The sequence below is a fragment of the Lolium perenne genome, chromosome 3 (genome assembly GCF_019359855.2).
Source record: "Lolium perenne isolate Kyuss_39 chromosome 3, Kyuss_2.0, whole genome shotgun sequence".
Taxonomy (NCBI): Eukaryota; Viridiplantae; Streptophyta; class Magnoliopsida; order Poales; family Poaceae; genus Lolium; species Lolium perenne.
The window spans coordinates 290163071-290182222 of record NC_067246.2 but is presented as its reverse complement, the minus strand read 5'-3'; the positions used below and the strand labels follow the sequence as shown (position 1 = coordinate 290182222).

The following is a 19152-nucleotide window of genomic DNA, read 5'->3' as shown; positions in this document are numbered from 1 at the left end:
GTGAGTTCCTAGGGCAGGCCCAGACGGGGAGTACTGATGCTTCATGATTTCCTGAACCACGCGAACCGCAATGCGCTCCAAAGTGTTCACCAGGCTCTCAGAATGACGGTGTAGAGAATGAGCCACCATGTAATTAACTTCCTGGCGCAGAGCTCTGGTACGTTCCTCCGAAGGGAGAGACAGATCTACTCCATCGAGAACGCCTTCGGGTGAGAATCCTTTAAACCTAATGCCATGTGTACGGGTCCTTTCGAAAGAGCCGATGAGATCGGCTTCGAAGAGAGCTTTGAGCTCATCATATTTCTTCTTGTGGTCTTCAGGCAGATCCGTGTACTTGACTGGTTCGTCCGAGATCTCAGCTGCAGATGTTGATGTAGTTGCTGTAGAAGGTCCCACCGGGCGTGCCAGAATGTGTTGCCTGCCAAAACCCACCGGTGAGCAGCGACGAGCAACACGGAGAGCCGGGAGGCTCCCAGGACTGCTGGTGGGCCCTGGTCCCTTGGGCAACGGCCCGCAATGCTTCGGCACACGTCCTGGCGGTTGCAAGGGCGTGCCACCTGACCTATACCTGGCCAGGAAGGTGTTGGATTGCTTCGATTAGTTTCATGCATGGCAGACACGTAAACATTAAATGAGCCTCGATCGGCTCTCAGGTTACCCTGTGAATCGGCTCGAAGAGCCGATTAACCCATGGTTCGTATTGGATCTTATGATAACATGGGTTTCCTGCTTCATCAATACCAAGTTAAATCAATCTACGACAGTTTAAGGCTTTCACCGCATAACCGGAACGTCCTACACGTAGTTGAGCCTGGCAGATACGAAAGATAACAGAAAACTGGTCCTAGAAGAGGCCTAAAAACCAACAGAGAGTCGATTCCCGAAACATCCCATCTAAGATCGGCAAACCATACCTTACGCACTACTGGATCATTCAACCCGTTTGCAAGGCCTAACTATGCAGATATCAAACTAAACCTTGAATAACAAGGAACAACCATAACAGATCAGATCTACTAAATAAAGATGAAGCAAGGTGCTGCCCTTACACCCAAGATAAGTGTAAAGGCAGCTAGATATTGAGGGGCAGCATAACTAAGCAAACATATCAGAAAAGCATCGATGTAAGCCCCACAACATCTATGATAAACGGTATTGCTCGCCATCAACAAGGCTTCAGTACGAGCAACACCAGACAACGAATAAACCGATACTGCCTAGATCGCAAGGCAGCATGATGCTTACCCGGAAGAAACCCTCGAAATAAGGGGTGGCGATGCGCCTAGATTGTGTTTGTTGTGAACGTGATCGTCCTCCTTTCTCAATAACCCTAGGTACATATTTATAGTCCGGGGACTTTCTATCTTTGGAATAAACCTAGTCGTATACGACCCAACTCTATCTCTTAATTCTAAACTAAGATGCGATCTACCATAATGTACAAATACACGGGCAATCTCGCCCAAATTCTCGCACGAGGCCGATTCATAAACGCTTCATGCGCATATCTTCCAAGCCCACCTCGATCACGGCCCATCTTCTGATTTGCCCAAAATCTGGTGATAACACCTATACCCATATTTCCAACTAACTTGTGAATTACTTGATGATCACAAGTAAAACCCTAAACTACATCTCAACCTTAGTTTGTGCATCACTTGGATGATCACAATTAAAACCTAGGCCATAATTGAGATTCAAACCATGTGCCATTAGCTGAATATAATTAGAACCCCATAATTGCTCACTAGTTAAATCTTATGCTTCAATTATTGAACATAAGAGGCACCTAGTGCTAAATCCTATAATTAAACCCATGTGTGGTGATCAAACACTTATCCTCATAACCAAGACCAAACCATGATGAGAGTAGTATCTACTATAGGTATTTCAAGGTGTTATTAAAATGTAATAGTAGTGTTAACTTTGAAATAGGGTTATAATAAACCTACAAGACCTTAATAAATAAGTGTTCACATAAAATTATATGAAAGTGACCAACTTCTCAAATAAGAGGTCAAGTCCTATTGATAACTTCTAAAGCACTTGGAGTATAAATTATTAACTCTACTAATTCAAAACAGATTTGAGTCTATAAGAAAAAGGAGATCCTAAAATAATACCTAAATGAAAATTGCCATAAAGCTTAAATATATTAAATCTTTATTTGGAACAACAAAACCATGTAATTCCTATGACTGTTAAGTCTTAATTAAAACAAGTAGAAACATCTTAAAACAGAATTGAATTCAAATCTGAAATTCAAGAAATGAGAATTCAAAACAGAAAATAAGAAATATAAAGAAACCAGAAAAAATGGAGAAAAGCTCACCTGGCATACCTGGACGGCCACTGAGCCCAGCAGCAGCCCGTGGAGCAACCACCAAAGGCCAAGCCCACCAGAACCAACCCATCCCAATACCCCTTCGGATAAACATGAAGAGGATGAGGATGTCTTCGTCTTCTTCGTCCCTGCGAGCACGGGAGAGTGCCACGGCACCGACCAGAGCTCCACGTCCCGGCCGCGAAGGTGGACTCCCACGACCATCGTCGACCGTGAGGACCGTATAACTACCTGGCCGAAACCCTAGCCTCCATTTTTCCTCCCTCTCTGCTGAATTTTTCCCCAAATCGAAACCCTAGCACCTCCGGCCATCTCCTTCCGCCGATGTCTGGAGCCTCCCCAAGCGTCTCCGAGCTCACCGTCGTCATCGCCATGCTCGACTTGTTCACATGGCAAGAGGAATCGAGCCATAGCCTCCCGGAGCACCGTCGATGACCTCGTCTTCTCCGACGCCGGTAATGGCTCAATCCAGCGAACCAGGCCATCTCCAACCACGCCTTCACGCCCTACGTCCTCCTGGTGAGCCGCTGATCCTCCTAGCATGCTCGCTGAGCTCGATTGCGTCCCGTAGTGTCGCCGCGCCATTCATCCGTGCCCGTTGCCGGCAGCACCACGCCGCCGGCCCACCTTCACGGCGCAAACGATTACCACTAATGACCCATATAGATTGGGTGTGAGGTGCTGCTGAGACCCAGTACCATTGAATTCAAGATGGAGAAATCTTCTGATACCCACTAAATAATGCTCAGGTCATTCTAGAGAAATCCCAAATGGTAACGGAGGCGTGCAAAGGTTTCCTCGGGCCAGACGGACATTGGTCATGGAGTGCAAAGGCACAACTCTCTGGTGACCAAATCGGAGCAGCGCCACCACCACTAGCATCGCCTTGGCGTGCTCGTTCCAACGAACCCCCCCCCCCCCCCCCACAGCCCCGCTGGAACCCTGTATCGTCGGGAACCATCGCCAACTTCCGCCGGCCAGCAGCCCCGTCGCCACGGTGGCAATTTTGGCTTGGTCAAAGCCCCGTTGCAGATGAGGTGAACACGACCCCACCAGTCATAGACTGTGGGTGTGTTCTGCCCGAGTAGTTTTAGCAGTTTTCTTTTAAATTTAAAAATCCAGAAAATGTCTGAAACTTTGAATGAATATAGAAAATTCATTTTAACTCATAAAAATATAAATAAGATATCAAAATTCTTATAAAAGTAAAGTCTATCAAATAAAAATATAATATGAAATTTTTATATTAAATAAAAATTTAATTGTTAAATCCTATTTAATTAAGCCTTTTCTTTTAGTTCTAAATTCAATTAAAATTCAATAATTAAGAAAAGTTTCTAAAATAAATAAAAACCAGAAAGTAAATAAAGAAAACATTAAAACTAATTTTCTTTATTATCTTATCAAATCCTTATTAGAGGGATTTAAACCCTGAATAATAATTATCTTAATTATTAATTCTTTAAAAATAATAAAATGTCAAATCCAATATTACTTTTATTTCAAAGTTATTAATAACTTCAACTTTATAATGAAGTATTAACCTAAGAACTATATGTAGGGATTCGTTGCATAGAAAACAAAAATTTTCCTACCGCGAGAACGCAATCCAAGCCAAGATGCAATCTAGAAGACGGGAGCAACGAGGAGATGATCAAGACTCACCCTTGAAGATTTCCAAAGCCTATAAGAGTAGGCTCTTATTGCTGCGGTAGACGATCACTTGCCGCTTGCAAAAGCGCGTAGAAGATCTTGTTCACAGTGCCACGATCGGGCAGCACCTCCGTACTCGGTCACACGTTCGGTGTTGATGACGACGTCCTTCTCCCCGTTCCAGCGGGCAGCGGAAGTAGTAGATCCTCCTGGGAATCCCGGCAGCACGACGGCGTGGTGGCGGTGGTGGTGGAGAACTCCGGCAGGGCTTCGCCTATGCGCTGCGAGAGTTTGTATGTGGAGGAGGAGAGGCTAGGGTTTGGGGAGAGGGGGTGCCATGGTCGCCGGCCTCAAGGGGGCAGGGGTGGTGCGGCCAAGCCATGGGCTGCCCCCTCCCTCTCCTCCTCATTATATAGGTGGAACCCCAAGGGTTTGCCCAAACTCTTCGAATAAGACCCCAACAGAAAAACTGCCTTATGGACGAAACCTAGAGGGACAGGGACTCTCCCCTTCCCCTTTTCTTGGCCGACCAAGGAGGTGGAGTCCACCATGGACTCCACCCTCCCACTTGGTTGGCTGGTTAGGGTTTGTGGAGCCCCTCCGGGACTCCTGCTTCCATAGTGATTTATTTCCGGATAATTCTAGAAACCACCTTCCATAAATTCACCGGATCATTTCCAAACTTGGAAAGTGACTTCGTATATATGAATCTTATTCTCCGGACCATTCCGGAACTCCTCGTGATGTCCTGGATCCCATCCGAGACTCCGAACAAAACTTCGAACTCCATTCCATATTCCATATCTACTTAAACGACATCAAACCTTAAGTGTGTCACCCTACGGTTCGCGAACTATGTAGACATGGTTGAGACTTCTCTCCGACCAATAACCAATAGCGGGATCTGGAGATCCATAATGGCTCCCACATATTCAACGATGACTTTAGTGATCGAATGAACCATTCACATACGATACCAATTCCCTTTGTCACGCGATATTTTACTTGTCCGAGGTTTGATCATCGGTATCTCTATACCTCGTTCAACCTCGTCTCATGACAAGTACTCTTTACTCGTACCGTGGTATGTGGTCTCTTATGAACCATTCATATGCTTGCAAGCTATTACACGACATTCCACCGAGAGGGCCCAGAGTATATCTATCCATCATCGGGATGGACAAATCCCACTGTTGATCCATATGCCTCAACTCATACTTTCCGTATACTTAATCCCACCTTTATAACCACCCATTTACGCAGTGGCGTTTGATGTAATCAAAGTACCTTTCCGGTATAAGTGATTTACATGATCTCATGGTCATAAGGACTAGGTAACTATGTATCGAAAGCTTATAGCAAATAAATTAATGACGTGATCTTATGCTACGCTTAATTGGGTGTGTCCATTACATCATTCATATAATGATATAACCTTGTTATTAATAACATCCAATGTTCATGATTATGAAACTAATCATCTATTAATCAACAAGCTAGTTAAGAGGCTTACTAGGGACTCATTGTTTGTTTACATAACACACATGTATCAATATTTCGGTTAATACAATTATAGCATGGTATATAAACATTTATCATAAACATAAAGATATATAATAACCACTTTTATTATTGCCTCTTGGGCATATCTCCAATAGTCTCCCACTTGCACTAGAGTCAATAATCTAGTTTTCATTTGTAAAGATATAACACCTTGGCCTTCTGGTGCTTTATCATGTTTTGCTCACGGGAGAGGTTTTAGTCAACGGTTCTGACACACTCAGAAACGTATGTATTTTGCAATTCAATTTGCGTCTTCACGCATCACTCATTTTCCAAATGAGTCGGCATTTAATATGTTTGGTCTTCTGGTGGAACCTTAATTCCGCGGTCTGAAATATGTCACTAATATTGTCATACACAATATAGCTTCAAAGTTCTGACACTATCGGAACTACACCAAGTTCTCAAAGAACTTCTTGACTTAACATCCTCAATCATTGTCAAAACAATGACATACTCTGCCTTCTTTTGTAGAATCCGTCACAATATTTAGAACTTTTCTAAATCTAGCATTATGCTACCTTTTAAACAACACTTAGCCTAATTTGAGATTGAAATTTTATTTTTATATGTGACAAAACCAATATCGGTGCAACACCTTACAGCGATTTGTTTGTCATTTCTCCATATAAAACTATTTATATATCCTTGGTTCTTCTAAAGTACACAGGGATATTCTTACTGTTTGTCCAATGATCATCACATGAATCATTCTGGTATATGCTCCTAACATTTTAGAGCACAGGACATCTGATTTTGTACATATTAATTGTGATCTAAATCACTCATGTGTTTTTACTCATTGAGTGTCAGATACACTCAAGTTTTGTTAAAACTTCACATGACAAGAACATTTTCTTAATATTTCTATATTGAACTACTTCAATATCCTTTCTATGTACTTTGACTTAAACTTATTATGTGTTTCAATCTATCTTCATAGATCTTGACACTAAATATGTTTCAGTCCATATCCTTTCATTGAAGTTAATTCTCAATGAAACCTTTTATAATCAAGTATATAATTACATCATTTATAACCAACTATATGTATCTACATAAAGTATTATAAATATGTCTCAGCGCTCCCACTTAATTTCTTGCAAATGCAAGCCTCTTCATCGTTTCTGATGAAATCAAAAACTCTTTGACTATTTCATCCGGTGAAGATTCCAACTCCATGATACTCACTTCATCCAATTGAAGTTCGTTTACCTATCTAGTTTTCCACGGACTAGCAAAACAATTGGTTGTATCTTGTATACACCTTTAATACACACTTCTGTTAAGTAATGTATTTTGCCATCCTACTATCATATCTCATAAAAGAAATATGTAGCGATTACTAGAATAACCCACATAGACTATAAGCATTGCTACGGAAGATCTAATCTTATCGTAGTCAACTCTTTGAGCTTTGTCGTAAACAACTTTTCGACAAGTCGAGGTTATTCAAGGATATTCCATCCAAGTCCATCAATTTTATAGATCCGTTTACTTTCAAAAAGTATTCATCTATCTTGGATTTCATGGCGTATAGCCATTTTAACGGAGTCAGGGCCCATCATAACTTCTTTGTATGTAGTTGGTTTATCATTGTTCAAAAACAATCCTTTGTTCACAAATCATTTATTTGATCACAAAGTAAACCATACCTACAAGGTTCAATAAGTACTTCGATCTCCATGACTATAACATTTTGTAGACATGGGAGCCATGATCGTCGTGGCCGCTTCCGGAACCAATTCCGATGCTGCGCTACTCTGATCATTATGCTCAGGTTCATAAACCTTATCAAGTTTTATTGTCCTCCTACTCAAATACTTCGCTAAAAACAATTTCTTGGAAATTAGTAAGAAACATCGACAAACACTTTTGTCTTTGTCTCCATAGTGGAAAGAATTCCCAATCAATTCTGTGGGATAACCAACAAAGACATTCATCCGATTTTGGTTGTAAACTTATTTACTTTATGCTATGCATTCCAAAATTTAAGAAAGGACTATTAGGGTTCATACCCATGCCATAACTCGTATGGTGTCATTTCAACAGATCATGATGATGCTCTATTTAGTGTAAAAGCGGTAGTCACTAAAGCATAATCCACAAAAATATAATAGCATCAATATTTTATCTCATCATTGACCCAACAAGGTTTGGATACATCTCTCGGATACTCCATCATCACTATGATACTCCAAGAAACGTGAGTTGTAGAACAATTTCATAACTCTCTTAGATGTTCGCTAAAACTCGTAATTCAAATATTTCCACTATGATCCAATCATAGATATTTGACTTTTCTATTACGATGATTTCCACCTCATGCTGAAATTTATTTGAATCCATTCAAATGTTTCAAACTTCTTCATTATCGAGTATATCCACATATATATACTCAATTCATTGTTGGAAGTTTTCATGAAGTAGAAGAATCTCCCGCACAACCTATGCCCAGTGAACCACATACATCATCATGTATTTTTCCACTAAGTTAGTTGCCCGTTCAACTCTTGGCCTATGAACGGTATTTCAGTCATTCTCTTTAGAAAAGATTTGCAAGCGCCAAACGATTCAAAAATCGAATGACTCCAAAAATCCATTTGCATGGAGTTCCTTCATGCGTTCCTTTCTAATATGACCTAAATTGCGGTTCCACAAATAAGTGGAATTCAAATTATTTGCCTTATGGCATTTTAGCGTCAGTATTATGTATGTGTGTTTCACCATTAAGATTTATAATAACTTATCCATCGTACATGGAGTAATGTCATAATTTGAACAACTCATTGTTTTCATTTGACCAGAGCAAAATAAAAATTATTAAGTTCTTTATTATAAATTCTAAGGGCTAGATAGGATGCCAACGACGAACATAATAACACTTTATTTTTGTTCCAGAAGTGCATTCCTATCATATTCCTTGTCAGTCACTTAGGCCATTGTATTCTTGTATTGCGTTGTTTTGTATGACATTTCATACCAACCAATATGGTACTAATACCCAAGAATTTCATTGTGTGACCAAACTAGGAATACAACCATAACATGTATATCATGTATATACACCTGAGCTAGACTTTCTAGTCTTTTTCTTTCTGTCAAAATATCTTTTGTAGTTTCTCTTTTAGCTTTCCTCATTATTCAGAAAATACTTCACCTTCAATAACTTCTAGGTTTGTTGGTCAAATACCAATAACCTTGAGGTTCTTACTTTGAAGTTGATCATCATATGACAAGTGTTTCAGATTTCACTATTAGTAGCTTTATAATATGATGAACAATTTCACTCATAATTTTATCCATTATATCATGACGACTTTCCGAGACCATGTCTGTACATGTTAGGCTCGTAAAGTTTTAACCTTAGTATTCGCATGTGCAAATCTGGCTTGCACCCGTTGTATGCACACGTAGAATCTATCACACCCGATCATCACGTGATGCTTCGAAACGACGAGTCTTAGCAACGGTGCATACTAAGGACGATAACTTCATGGATATGCGAATATTATTAGTGCCCCAATAGTTGGAGGATTGTGACGCCTGGCGTCTTCAACCTTCATACATTCCCATAAAACTTATGAGTTTATGTAGTCTCACCAAATTTATATTCTATCATCTTGCAATAAGGTCTTAGATATCACATATATCTCATACCTTGATTATTTCTGAAAACTAAATTTTCAGCTCCTTACTTTTCAAACAGATTTGAACTTCAAGTTTCACGGAGACAAGATAACTTTAGGTACTAATTGAAACCATAGCTCTTTGAATCAAAATTGTGAGGTTTACTAAAAGTTTGCAATAGGACTTAATCAATTCTTGATTCTTTAACAATACGGTACCAATCCGTAAAGTTTCTTGTCAGATTTTAACAGTATTTCTATCTCAATAACAAGACTAGCGCATGGTAGAAAACGGATGCCAATACTACAAAATTAATTCAAAATACTACTCAGACTATGTTTATGATAATTAGTTCTTGTTTTAATCTAATTACTAATGAACTCCCACTTAATATAACATCCCTCATAGTTGTTAAGTGGTACACGATCCAAATCCACTACATCAAAACCGATCATCACGTGAGATGATGTAGCTTCAATGGTGAACATCAACATGTTGATCATATCATCCATATGACTCGTGTTCAACCTTTCGGTTTCCGTTGTCCCGAGGCCATGTCTGTACATGCTAGGCTCGTCAAGCAAACCCTAGTATTCCGCGTGTGCAACATGGCTTACACCCGTTGTATGTGAACGTTGAGTCTATCACATCTGATCATCACGAGATGCTTCGAAACGACGAACTGTGCAACGGTGCATACGAGGGGAGAACACTTTATTATCTTGATATTAATGTGAGGGATCATCTTATAATGCTACCGTCGCGTTCTAAGCAAAATAAGATGCATAAAGGATTAACATCACATGCAATTCATATGTGATATGATATGGCCCTTTAGTCTTTGTGCCTTCGATCTTCATCTCCAAAGCACGGACATGATCTCCATCATCAATGGGCATGATCTCCATCATCGTCGGCGTAGCGTCAAGGTCCATGGCGCCGTCTTCATGATTGTTCACCTCATGTAGCAACTATTACAACTACTTTGAAATACTACTCAACATGAAATTTAAAGACAACCATAAGGCTCCTGCCGGTTGCCACAATACAATAATGATCATCTCATACATATTCATCATCACATCATGGCCATATCACATCACCAAACCCTGCAAAAACAAGTTAGACGTTCTCTAATTTGGTTTGCATATTTTACGTGGTTTAGGGTTTTCGATTGAGATCCAATCTACCTACGAACATGAACCACAACGGTGATACTAGTGTTGTCAATAGAAGAGTAAATTGAATCTTCACTATAGTAGGAGAGACAGACACCCGCAAAGCCACTTATGCAATACAAGTTGCATGTCGAGCGTGGAGCAAATCTCATGAACGCGGTCATGTAAAGTTAGCCCGAGCCGCTTCATCCCACTATGCCACAAAGATGCAAAGTACTCAAACTAAAGATAACAAAAGCATCAACGCCCACAAAACCATTGTGTTCTACTCATGCAACCATCTATGCATAGACACGGCTCTGATACCACTATAGGGATTCGTTGCATAGAAAACAAAAAATTTCCTACCGCGAGAACGCAATCCAAGCCAAGATGCAATCTAGAAGACGGGAGCAACGAGGGGATGATCAAGACTCACCCTTGAAGATTTCCAAAGCCTATAAGAGTAGGCTCTTATTGCTGCGGTAGACGATCACTTGCCGCTTGCAAAAGCGCGTAGAAGATCTTGATCACGGTGCCACGATCGGGCAGCACCTCCGTACTCGGTCACACGTTCGGTGTTGATGACGACGTCCTTCTCCCCGTTCCAGCGGGCAGCGGAAGTAGTAGATCCTCCTCGGAATCCCGGCAGCACGACGGCGTGGTGGCGGTGGTGGTGGAGAACTCCGGCAGGGCTTCGCCTATGCGCTGCGAGAGTTTGTATGTGGAGGAGGAGAGGCTAGGGTTTGGGGAGAGGGGGTGCCATGGGCGCCGGCCTCAAGGGGGCAGGGGTGGTGCGGCCAAGCCATGGGCTGCCCCCTCCCTCTCCTCCTCATTATATAGGTGGAACCCCAAGGGTTTGCCCAAAGTCTTCGAATAAGACCCCAACAGAAAAACTGCCTTATGGACGAAACCTAGAGGGACAGGGACTCTCCCCTTTCCCCTTTTCTTGGCCGGCCAAGGAGGTGGAGTCCACCATGGACTCCACCCTCCCACTTGGTTGGCTGGTTAGGGTTTGTGGAGTCCCTCCGGGACTCCTCCTTCCATAGTGATTTATTTCCGGATAATTCTAGAAACCACCTTCCATAAATTCACCGGATCATTTCCAAACTTGGAAAGTGACTTCCTATATATGAATCTTATTCTCCGGACCATTCCGGAACTCCTCGTGATGTCCTGGATCCCATCCGAGACTCCGAAAAAAACTTCGAACTCCATTCCATATTCCATATCTACTTAAACGACATCAAACCTTAAGTGTGTCACCCTACGGTTCGCGAACTATGTAGACATGGTTGAGACTTCTCTCCGACCAATAACCAATAGCGGGATCTGGAGATCCATAATGGCTTCCACATATTCAACGATGACTTTAGTGATCGAATGAACCATTCACATACGATACCAATTCCCTTTGTCACGCGATATTTTACTTGTCCGAGGTTTGATCATCAGTATCTCTATACCTCGTTCAACCTCGTCTCATGACAAGTACTCTTTACTCGTACCGTGGTATGTGGTCTCTTATGAACCATTCATATGCTTGCAAGCTATTAGACGACATTCCACCGAGAGGGCCCAGAGTATATCTATCCGCCATCGGGATGGACAAATCCCACTGTTGATCCATATGCCTCAACTCATACTTTCCGGATACTTAATCCCACCTTTATAACCACCCATTTACGCATTGGCGTTTGATGTAATCAAAGTACCTTTCCGGTATAAGTGATTTACATGATCTCATGGTCATAAGGACTAGGTAACTATGTATCGAAAGCTTATAGCAAATAACTTAATGACACGATCTTATGCTACGCTTAATTGGGTGTGTCCATTACATCATTCATATATGATATAACCTTGTTATTAATAACATCCAATGTTCATGATTATGAAACTAATCATCTATTAATCAACAAGCTAGTTAAGAGGCTTACTAGGGACTCATTGTTTGTTTACATAACACACATGTATCAATATTTCGGTTAATACAATTATAGCATGGTATATAAACATTTATCATAAACATAAAGATATATAATAACCACTTTTATTATTGCCTCTTGGGCATATCTCCAACACTATATGGTAATTAGGAAGCCCTAGTTCCATTATAAATAAAGTTATAATTTCATAATTGTATGTGAAACCCTAAAACCCTAATTCAATTGTGAACTAAAACCCTAACCCTATTATTTTATGTGAACCCTAAATTGCTTCTAACCTAAACCCTAGGTTATAAAATATGATCGTGGTAATTTATTTTAAATTATAGGTCCATAATTAGAAGCTAAATGCATACCCATGTTCACATAAAATATAGGAACCCTTTTGATAATAAATTGGTAATCCATGTGTTCATGATAATAAAAAGATCAAGTATGGCCACTTATAAATGTAAGCCCTAGTTCCTATCCTCAGAGACATCAACCTTAATTATCCATGCTTAGCATCACACCATTGTGATGAACTCCAATAGCAACTATGCCCAATGTTTTACCTTACATGCTCATACTCCACTAAACCCTATAAGTACTTCATAATTATGAATCATCCTATTTAGGAACCACCCATTCCTTACTTAGTGGATCCAATAAGAAACCCTAGTACCTATAAACCTTAATTAAAATACTCCTTATTACTTAAGTAGTATGTTCTTCAAAAGTTATTCTTTTGAAGTAAATAAAGAATCATCATCAACCCTGCTTATTAGGACCTATAAACCCTAGCTATATATCACAAGTAAAATATAACCAACCTTGATAGCAACCATATACAATTAATTGCTTAAGATACTTATGCTTCACTAAAACCATACAAGCCCTAGTTGTTGATGAATCCAACTTCATTGGGATCCATCTAATCCTTATTCTAGAAACTAATTAGAACCATAGTAAACCATAGAACTCCACAAACCTAATTATCATACTTGTTCTTTATTAAAAACATGTTCTTCAAAAGTTATTCTTTTGAAGTATATGATACGTAATCATTAACCATGCCATATAGTACTAAAACCAACAACTGTTCATTACATGTTAGGACTATACCAAATCTTATTGTTGTGTGCTAGTAATATTATTGTTGCGATGTATTGCACTACTTATTTATGATACCAAGTAATCAACCCTTAATAAGAACCTTGTTTGTAAACCATCTCTAAAAGTGCAACACACCCTAAACCAATCACACCAACTCACTAATCCTAAATCATCGGGGTTAGGTCACGTTTATAACGATTGCATCTCGTATTAATGCATTATAGCATATTTGCCAATCTTTTAAACATCGTCCTTACCGGACGATGATGCTATTTCAGAATTTGGCTGCATAATCTTGCAGTCAAGAAAGGCAAGTTCATCGCTTGCTCATGTTACTTTGAGTATTTTTATCAAATTACTTGCAAAGTACTATGCTTATCACTCTTGCATGAAAAGCAAAGATGCTAATTTCATAACTATGAATATGACTATGTGGTGGGCAATGGAACCATGGCATGAGTATGGTGGAGGTTCCGTTGCAATGGGTTTGTACCCATCTGGGATTAACAACAAATGTCGTCCAGTGATTCTTGTGCCGTAACAAACGTGTTAACCATAAGATCTGGAGTGGGACGGAGTAGTCAAGTGTGTTTATTCCTCTCATACATCAACAGATGCGCCTACCGTAGCAGTTGTATCTCGAGAGAACAACCGGTGGGTGGGGATCCCATGCTAAATCCCCACGGTAATGCGGTCTATGATGGGTTGCAACAACCGGCGAAGGTATCGAGGTCGCGAAACCTGATAGTTGTCGAGGTCGAAAGGTATCCAAGTGATACAAGACCGGCGAGGACCCAAGGTCGGAATTGCAACAAAGGGTGGGTGTGCGAGGTCGCGGAGGAATACAATATTGGCTAGGACCTTATACCTGGCCTCACACCACGGAAGTGTGGACGAGAACTAGAGTCGGTTGGCAACAAGGTTAAGATCTCTTATGGGTAAAGCAACACACCACTGCAGAGTGTAACGAATCGTGACCTGTCACTCCCTGTTCCGGGTTATGGAACTGCGAACGCGGCTGGAAAGGAACTCCATGAAGTTCTAGACACCTGGTGAAGGCTGACAGACATAGCTCTTCAGAATAAAAGCAACCTTTTTGAAGAAATGATTAAAAAACCTGCATTACCTTGGACTTTCTGGTGCATGATTGTAGCTAGTGCATTAAACACCTCTTTCCTATAATGAACTTGTTGAGTAGGCTCGTACTCATCCCACCTTAAATCCTCTGCTTAGATATGGAGGCATCAAAGAAGGATCTACAGTGCAACTCGAAGGCCGAGGAGTCAACAACTACTTCAAGGGATATGACCCTATCATAATAGTCAAATACCACATCCAACAAGGAGAAAACCTAGATTAGCAATAGAATGGAACTAGCTTCCTAAACCAAGCTCCTATTTAGTTAGAATCTATTCATAGCCTCTATAGCTAGTCAAATCCTCTATAGATAGAATTAGTGATAAGATTAGACTACGAGTCGTTCTTCTGGAGTTTATTTGTAGTTTTACCTCATTGTAAAGTAGGAGGCTGTGCTGATTTTCTGTAAAGAGTCTGTATGTAATTCTATAGAAATGTCTTGGAATCGCATATATTTCTGTTGTACCACTCTGGGCGATGTAATACTTGTGGAACGGTGTTTTATTGGTGTTATGTCAACGACTTGCATACTACACCATGCAGTGGTATGCTGGGTCACCACATGTACGTCTGTACCTATACTCGGTCGTACTCAGTCGTACTCGGGTCGTATGTATGACTGTACTCGTGCTTCGTACGCAATTGTAATCATATGTTTACCAAGTTGTACTCGTCCTTCGTTGTATTCCGTTCTCTGGATGTAACTGTACTCATGCTCTGTAGACAACTCGACTCGGTTTTTCAGTAAGTTGTACCTACACTTGGGCACTTGCACTTGCCTTTGCAGTCACTATACCTAGTATGGTTTACAGTACGTAGCTACGTGAGCTAGCTGAGCTGTGTTCTGGTCAATGGAAGGTAGCTATGAAAGCACGTTTGGGTTGGTCGGCTGCGTATTTGTTTGGGTTGGTCGGCTGCGTATTTGCCTGGCCGCATTGCTAGTTTTTGTCGTTGATCCATTTGCCTGGCCGCCTAGTTGGCTTGCTCGCGGGGTCGTGTACGGTCGCCTCGCGTGGGTGTACTGAAAGAACATCTCTCGTTTTAATTTTTGAATGTTTGATATCAATATATGTGATTCACTAATGTATGTTGAGATGATGCAGATAATATATGTATATGAGTGGTTGTTTTTGTGTAGAGAAACATAACAAAAGGAAGCAGGACAATTTCACCAGGCCGGATAATCCGTCGGATATTTGCAAAATATCCGGCCCAAAATTCGGCTAAGGACTTTCTGGCAAGCTCCCCAGTAACCTCCTGGATCCAGGCCGGATTTTTGGCCGGACTTTTTCGGAAGGCCGGATTTTCCCGGGGAGGGGGGGGGATAATCCAGCCCTTACTTAGACCGGATTATCCGCCCCCAATTTTCCCCACAACGGCTGGATTTTGGAGGGGGTATTTATATCCACCTTCTTCCTCCTCCCCAAGCTGCTCAAACACTGCCAAGTTCATCCACCATTAGAGCCACCTCAAGAATCACAAGATTTCCTCCTCCAACCAACCAAAGCTCTTGATTTTTGGAGATTCGAAGGAAAAGATCCCGATCTACATCTTCACCGAAGCGATTTGCTTTTCTCCCTCATATGCTTGAGGACCCCTTTACTAGTGTTCCTATTTTGGAAACCCTCGTTATTTGTGGTTGATTTGTTCTTGTTGTTGTTGTATTGTTACAGATATTGGGAGCCTCCAATTTGGTTCTGGATGTGTGTCCCAAGAACTTTGTAAAGATCCGGTTTCCTCCTCGAGGAAATCCCTTAGTGAAAGTGGGTTAGGCCTTCGTGGCGTTGCTCACAGGAGACCTGAGTGAAACCTTCGTGGCGTTGGTCTAGCTTTCGTAGCGACCACACTCCTTCAAACGTAGACGTACTTCCTGTCAAAGGGAAGTAACTACGGGAATCATCTCTGTGTCTCCGCGTGCTCCACTCTCGGTTACCTCTATCCTTATTATCTCCCCTATATATTGTCTAGCTTTATATTGCTTAGTTGTTAACCTTGCCATACAGATAAATTCACATAGTTGCATATCTAGAGAATTTACTTTTGTGTCAAGCCTAAATTGGAAAATAACTAAAAATTGGTTAGCACCTATTCACCCCCCTCTAGGTGCGACATACGATCCTTTCATGTACTTCCCCGGTTGCGTTGTTGGGTTCGCTGCGTGGGTTTTGTACGGTTTCCAGCGCACGCGTACGCGCTTCGCTCGCGTCGGTTTGCCACGTGTCGATCACTCGATTGTTTGCGCGGACGGACGTTTACCTTTGGAAAGGTAGGCCTTCAGGTAGTGGTACCCAAGAACTTGTACTGACCCAAGTTGATCTTGTGGGCTTTTCTGCGTAGTGGTCTTTAACAATCTTTTCCTGGAACGTATATTCATTTAGGGCTGGTTTCTTTGGCTCGTAATCAGTTGCCACTTGTGGTTATTTTTTTATTATAGAAATTGTATAGCTCGATTTTTATATTTTTATTTTACAATTTCAATTAAGAAAAAGCTCAGTTACAGCACCAATTGCAATTAGAAAAATCTTAGATGTGGCCTCACATGTAACTGCGACCCCACTTGAAACTAAGTAAAAAAACTCAACTGCAATTCCATTTGCAACTGAATAATTCTTAGTTGGAACTCATCTAGCAACTAGAAAATCTCAGTTGCAACGTCGTATGAATTCAAACTGTAACCCCGTTTGCAACTGCAACCCTGTTTGTAACTAAAAAAAATATCAGGTGCAACCTCGCATGCAACTAAAAAGCTCAGGTGCAATTTTACATGCATCTAGAGAAAACTCGTTGCAGCCCCATTTACAAGTGGCAAAATCTCAATTGCAACTTGTGTTCTACTAAAAATAAAATAAGTTAACTGTGTGTCTCATACTATCTAGATTTTTCTTAGATATAGTGTCTCATTCTCTAGTGTCCATTGTTGGGTTGTGTTAAGAAATAAAATAAAGTTACACCGTACGCAGCAAAAATAGAAAACGGTAAACGTCCAGCCGATGCTTCTGCATATTTGCTTCACTGTTCTGCTGCCTAGTTTGCTAGCTAGATGTTTGGACGTGTTATTATTGTGAGAGCTACGTGTGTTTGTTGATTGTTATGGTTAGGGTCGTCGTGTACCGCAGCGATGGTTGGGTACTTCTGTGGAGTTGCGAGACAATCAAGTTGTAAACAAATTATTCTATTGTTGAACGGTTCTTCTGGTACTAATAATACTCCTCAATGAAATTTGCATCAATGGTTTCGTGGTGTAGTTGGTTATCACGTCAGTCTAACACACTGAAGGTCTCCGGTTCGAACCCGGGCGAAGCCACATTTTTTCATTTTATCCTTTTTTTCCTTCATCGTGACGAATTCACGAAATACAAACTGATCGTGGATCTGTTCTCAACTAACCCAACAAATTGCCCCAACAGGCCCAACCACTTGAGCCCAGTCTACAAACTGATCGGTGGTCATTTTTGTTTGTACTCAATATATTGTGATGACCCAACCAATTGAGCCCAGTCTAGCCCTAACTATTTTTCTGTCAGCCATTCTGTGGTCATCTTTGTTTGGGCTCAATATGTTGAAATGGCCCACAATAATCACCACGCACGTTTGAGACGATAACCAGGCCAACGCCCACGGGGTAGTGTTTTTATTCTCGCACATGCCACCTATTGTTTTTTTAACTTGTCGCTCGGAACTTACTAGATCTGACCACACGCTAATGAAATGTGCAGTTATTTATATATATATATTTGCAAACTAATGTTTACATATGCATTGAGTAACATAGGTACAAAGAGAACCGTCTCCCAAGTACCTTACTGTTTGCCGCGAGCGCAAAATTAGTCCCTTTTATAAGAAGTCTCGAATATAAAGAAAATGATACTAAGCGTCCAGTTTAAAAATTACATAAGAATACTTCTCAAATGTGGCTTTATGGTTTGTCATAAGTACTATATTATAGGGCAACCAACTTCTTCTTTCCCATAATTTTGAGTTTACTTGTAAATTAACGTGGTGATACCACGTACACAATTTGTTTGCTGCAGGGTTCTCCTGTGTGCACTTTGGTGCTATCTAGCGATTTAGGCTAACGTGCTTTCCTTCCTGCCTTTGATGGTGGACTGTCCTGGTGCATTGTTTGGGTGGACATAGGGGAAAAGTGGGTGGAGATGTGGTGGGCCAACGTGGTTTCTGGTGAGATGACGTGTGGTCGTTGCCTCCGTGTGGCCTCTCTCTCGAATAATCCTCTGACCCCCATGTGAGTATGTGACCATGTCTTCTCTATTTTCTTCTCTTTGTTCATCTCCCTCACCGTCCCGATCAAGATCGCCGGAGTCTGGGTTTCCTGTGGTGGCCGGCCTCCTTTTCCCAGCACCCCTGCTCGCCGCGGATACATCCGGCAACTGCAGCCATTGATGTCCAGCCGGCTAGAGCAGCAGCCTCTCCATGATCTCCCTGCACCAGCTCTTCACGGCGACGCGCCCGCTGCAGTTCGCCGACAACCCGGCCCTGTAGCTCGACATGGAAGACATCATATGAGGCAAGGAAGCGCTGTTGTGTCCTGCTCGGTCGACATGTGCGGGCTCACTCTGTCCGCCTCCAGATCCGCCTCTAAGCCGCGCGTCGCCGCGCCGCGTGA

General features: G+C 41.4%; 1 non-coding gene across 1 annotated transcript; it reads left to right on the top strand.

The window, feature by feature from the left end:
• The first annotated feature begins 17758 nt into the window (after nt 1-17758).
• Nucleotides 17759-17832, top strand: TRNAV-AAC (transfer RNA valine (anticodon AAC)). Its single transcript has one exon. It is a non-coding gene; the product is annotated as a tRNA-Val (tRNA).
• The last annotated feature ends 1320 nt before the right edge of the window (nt 17833-19152 follow it).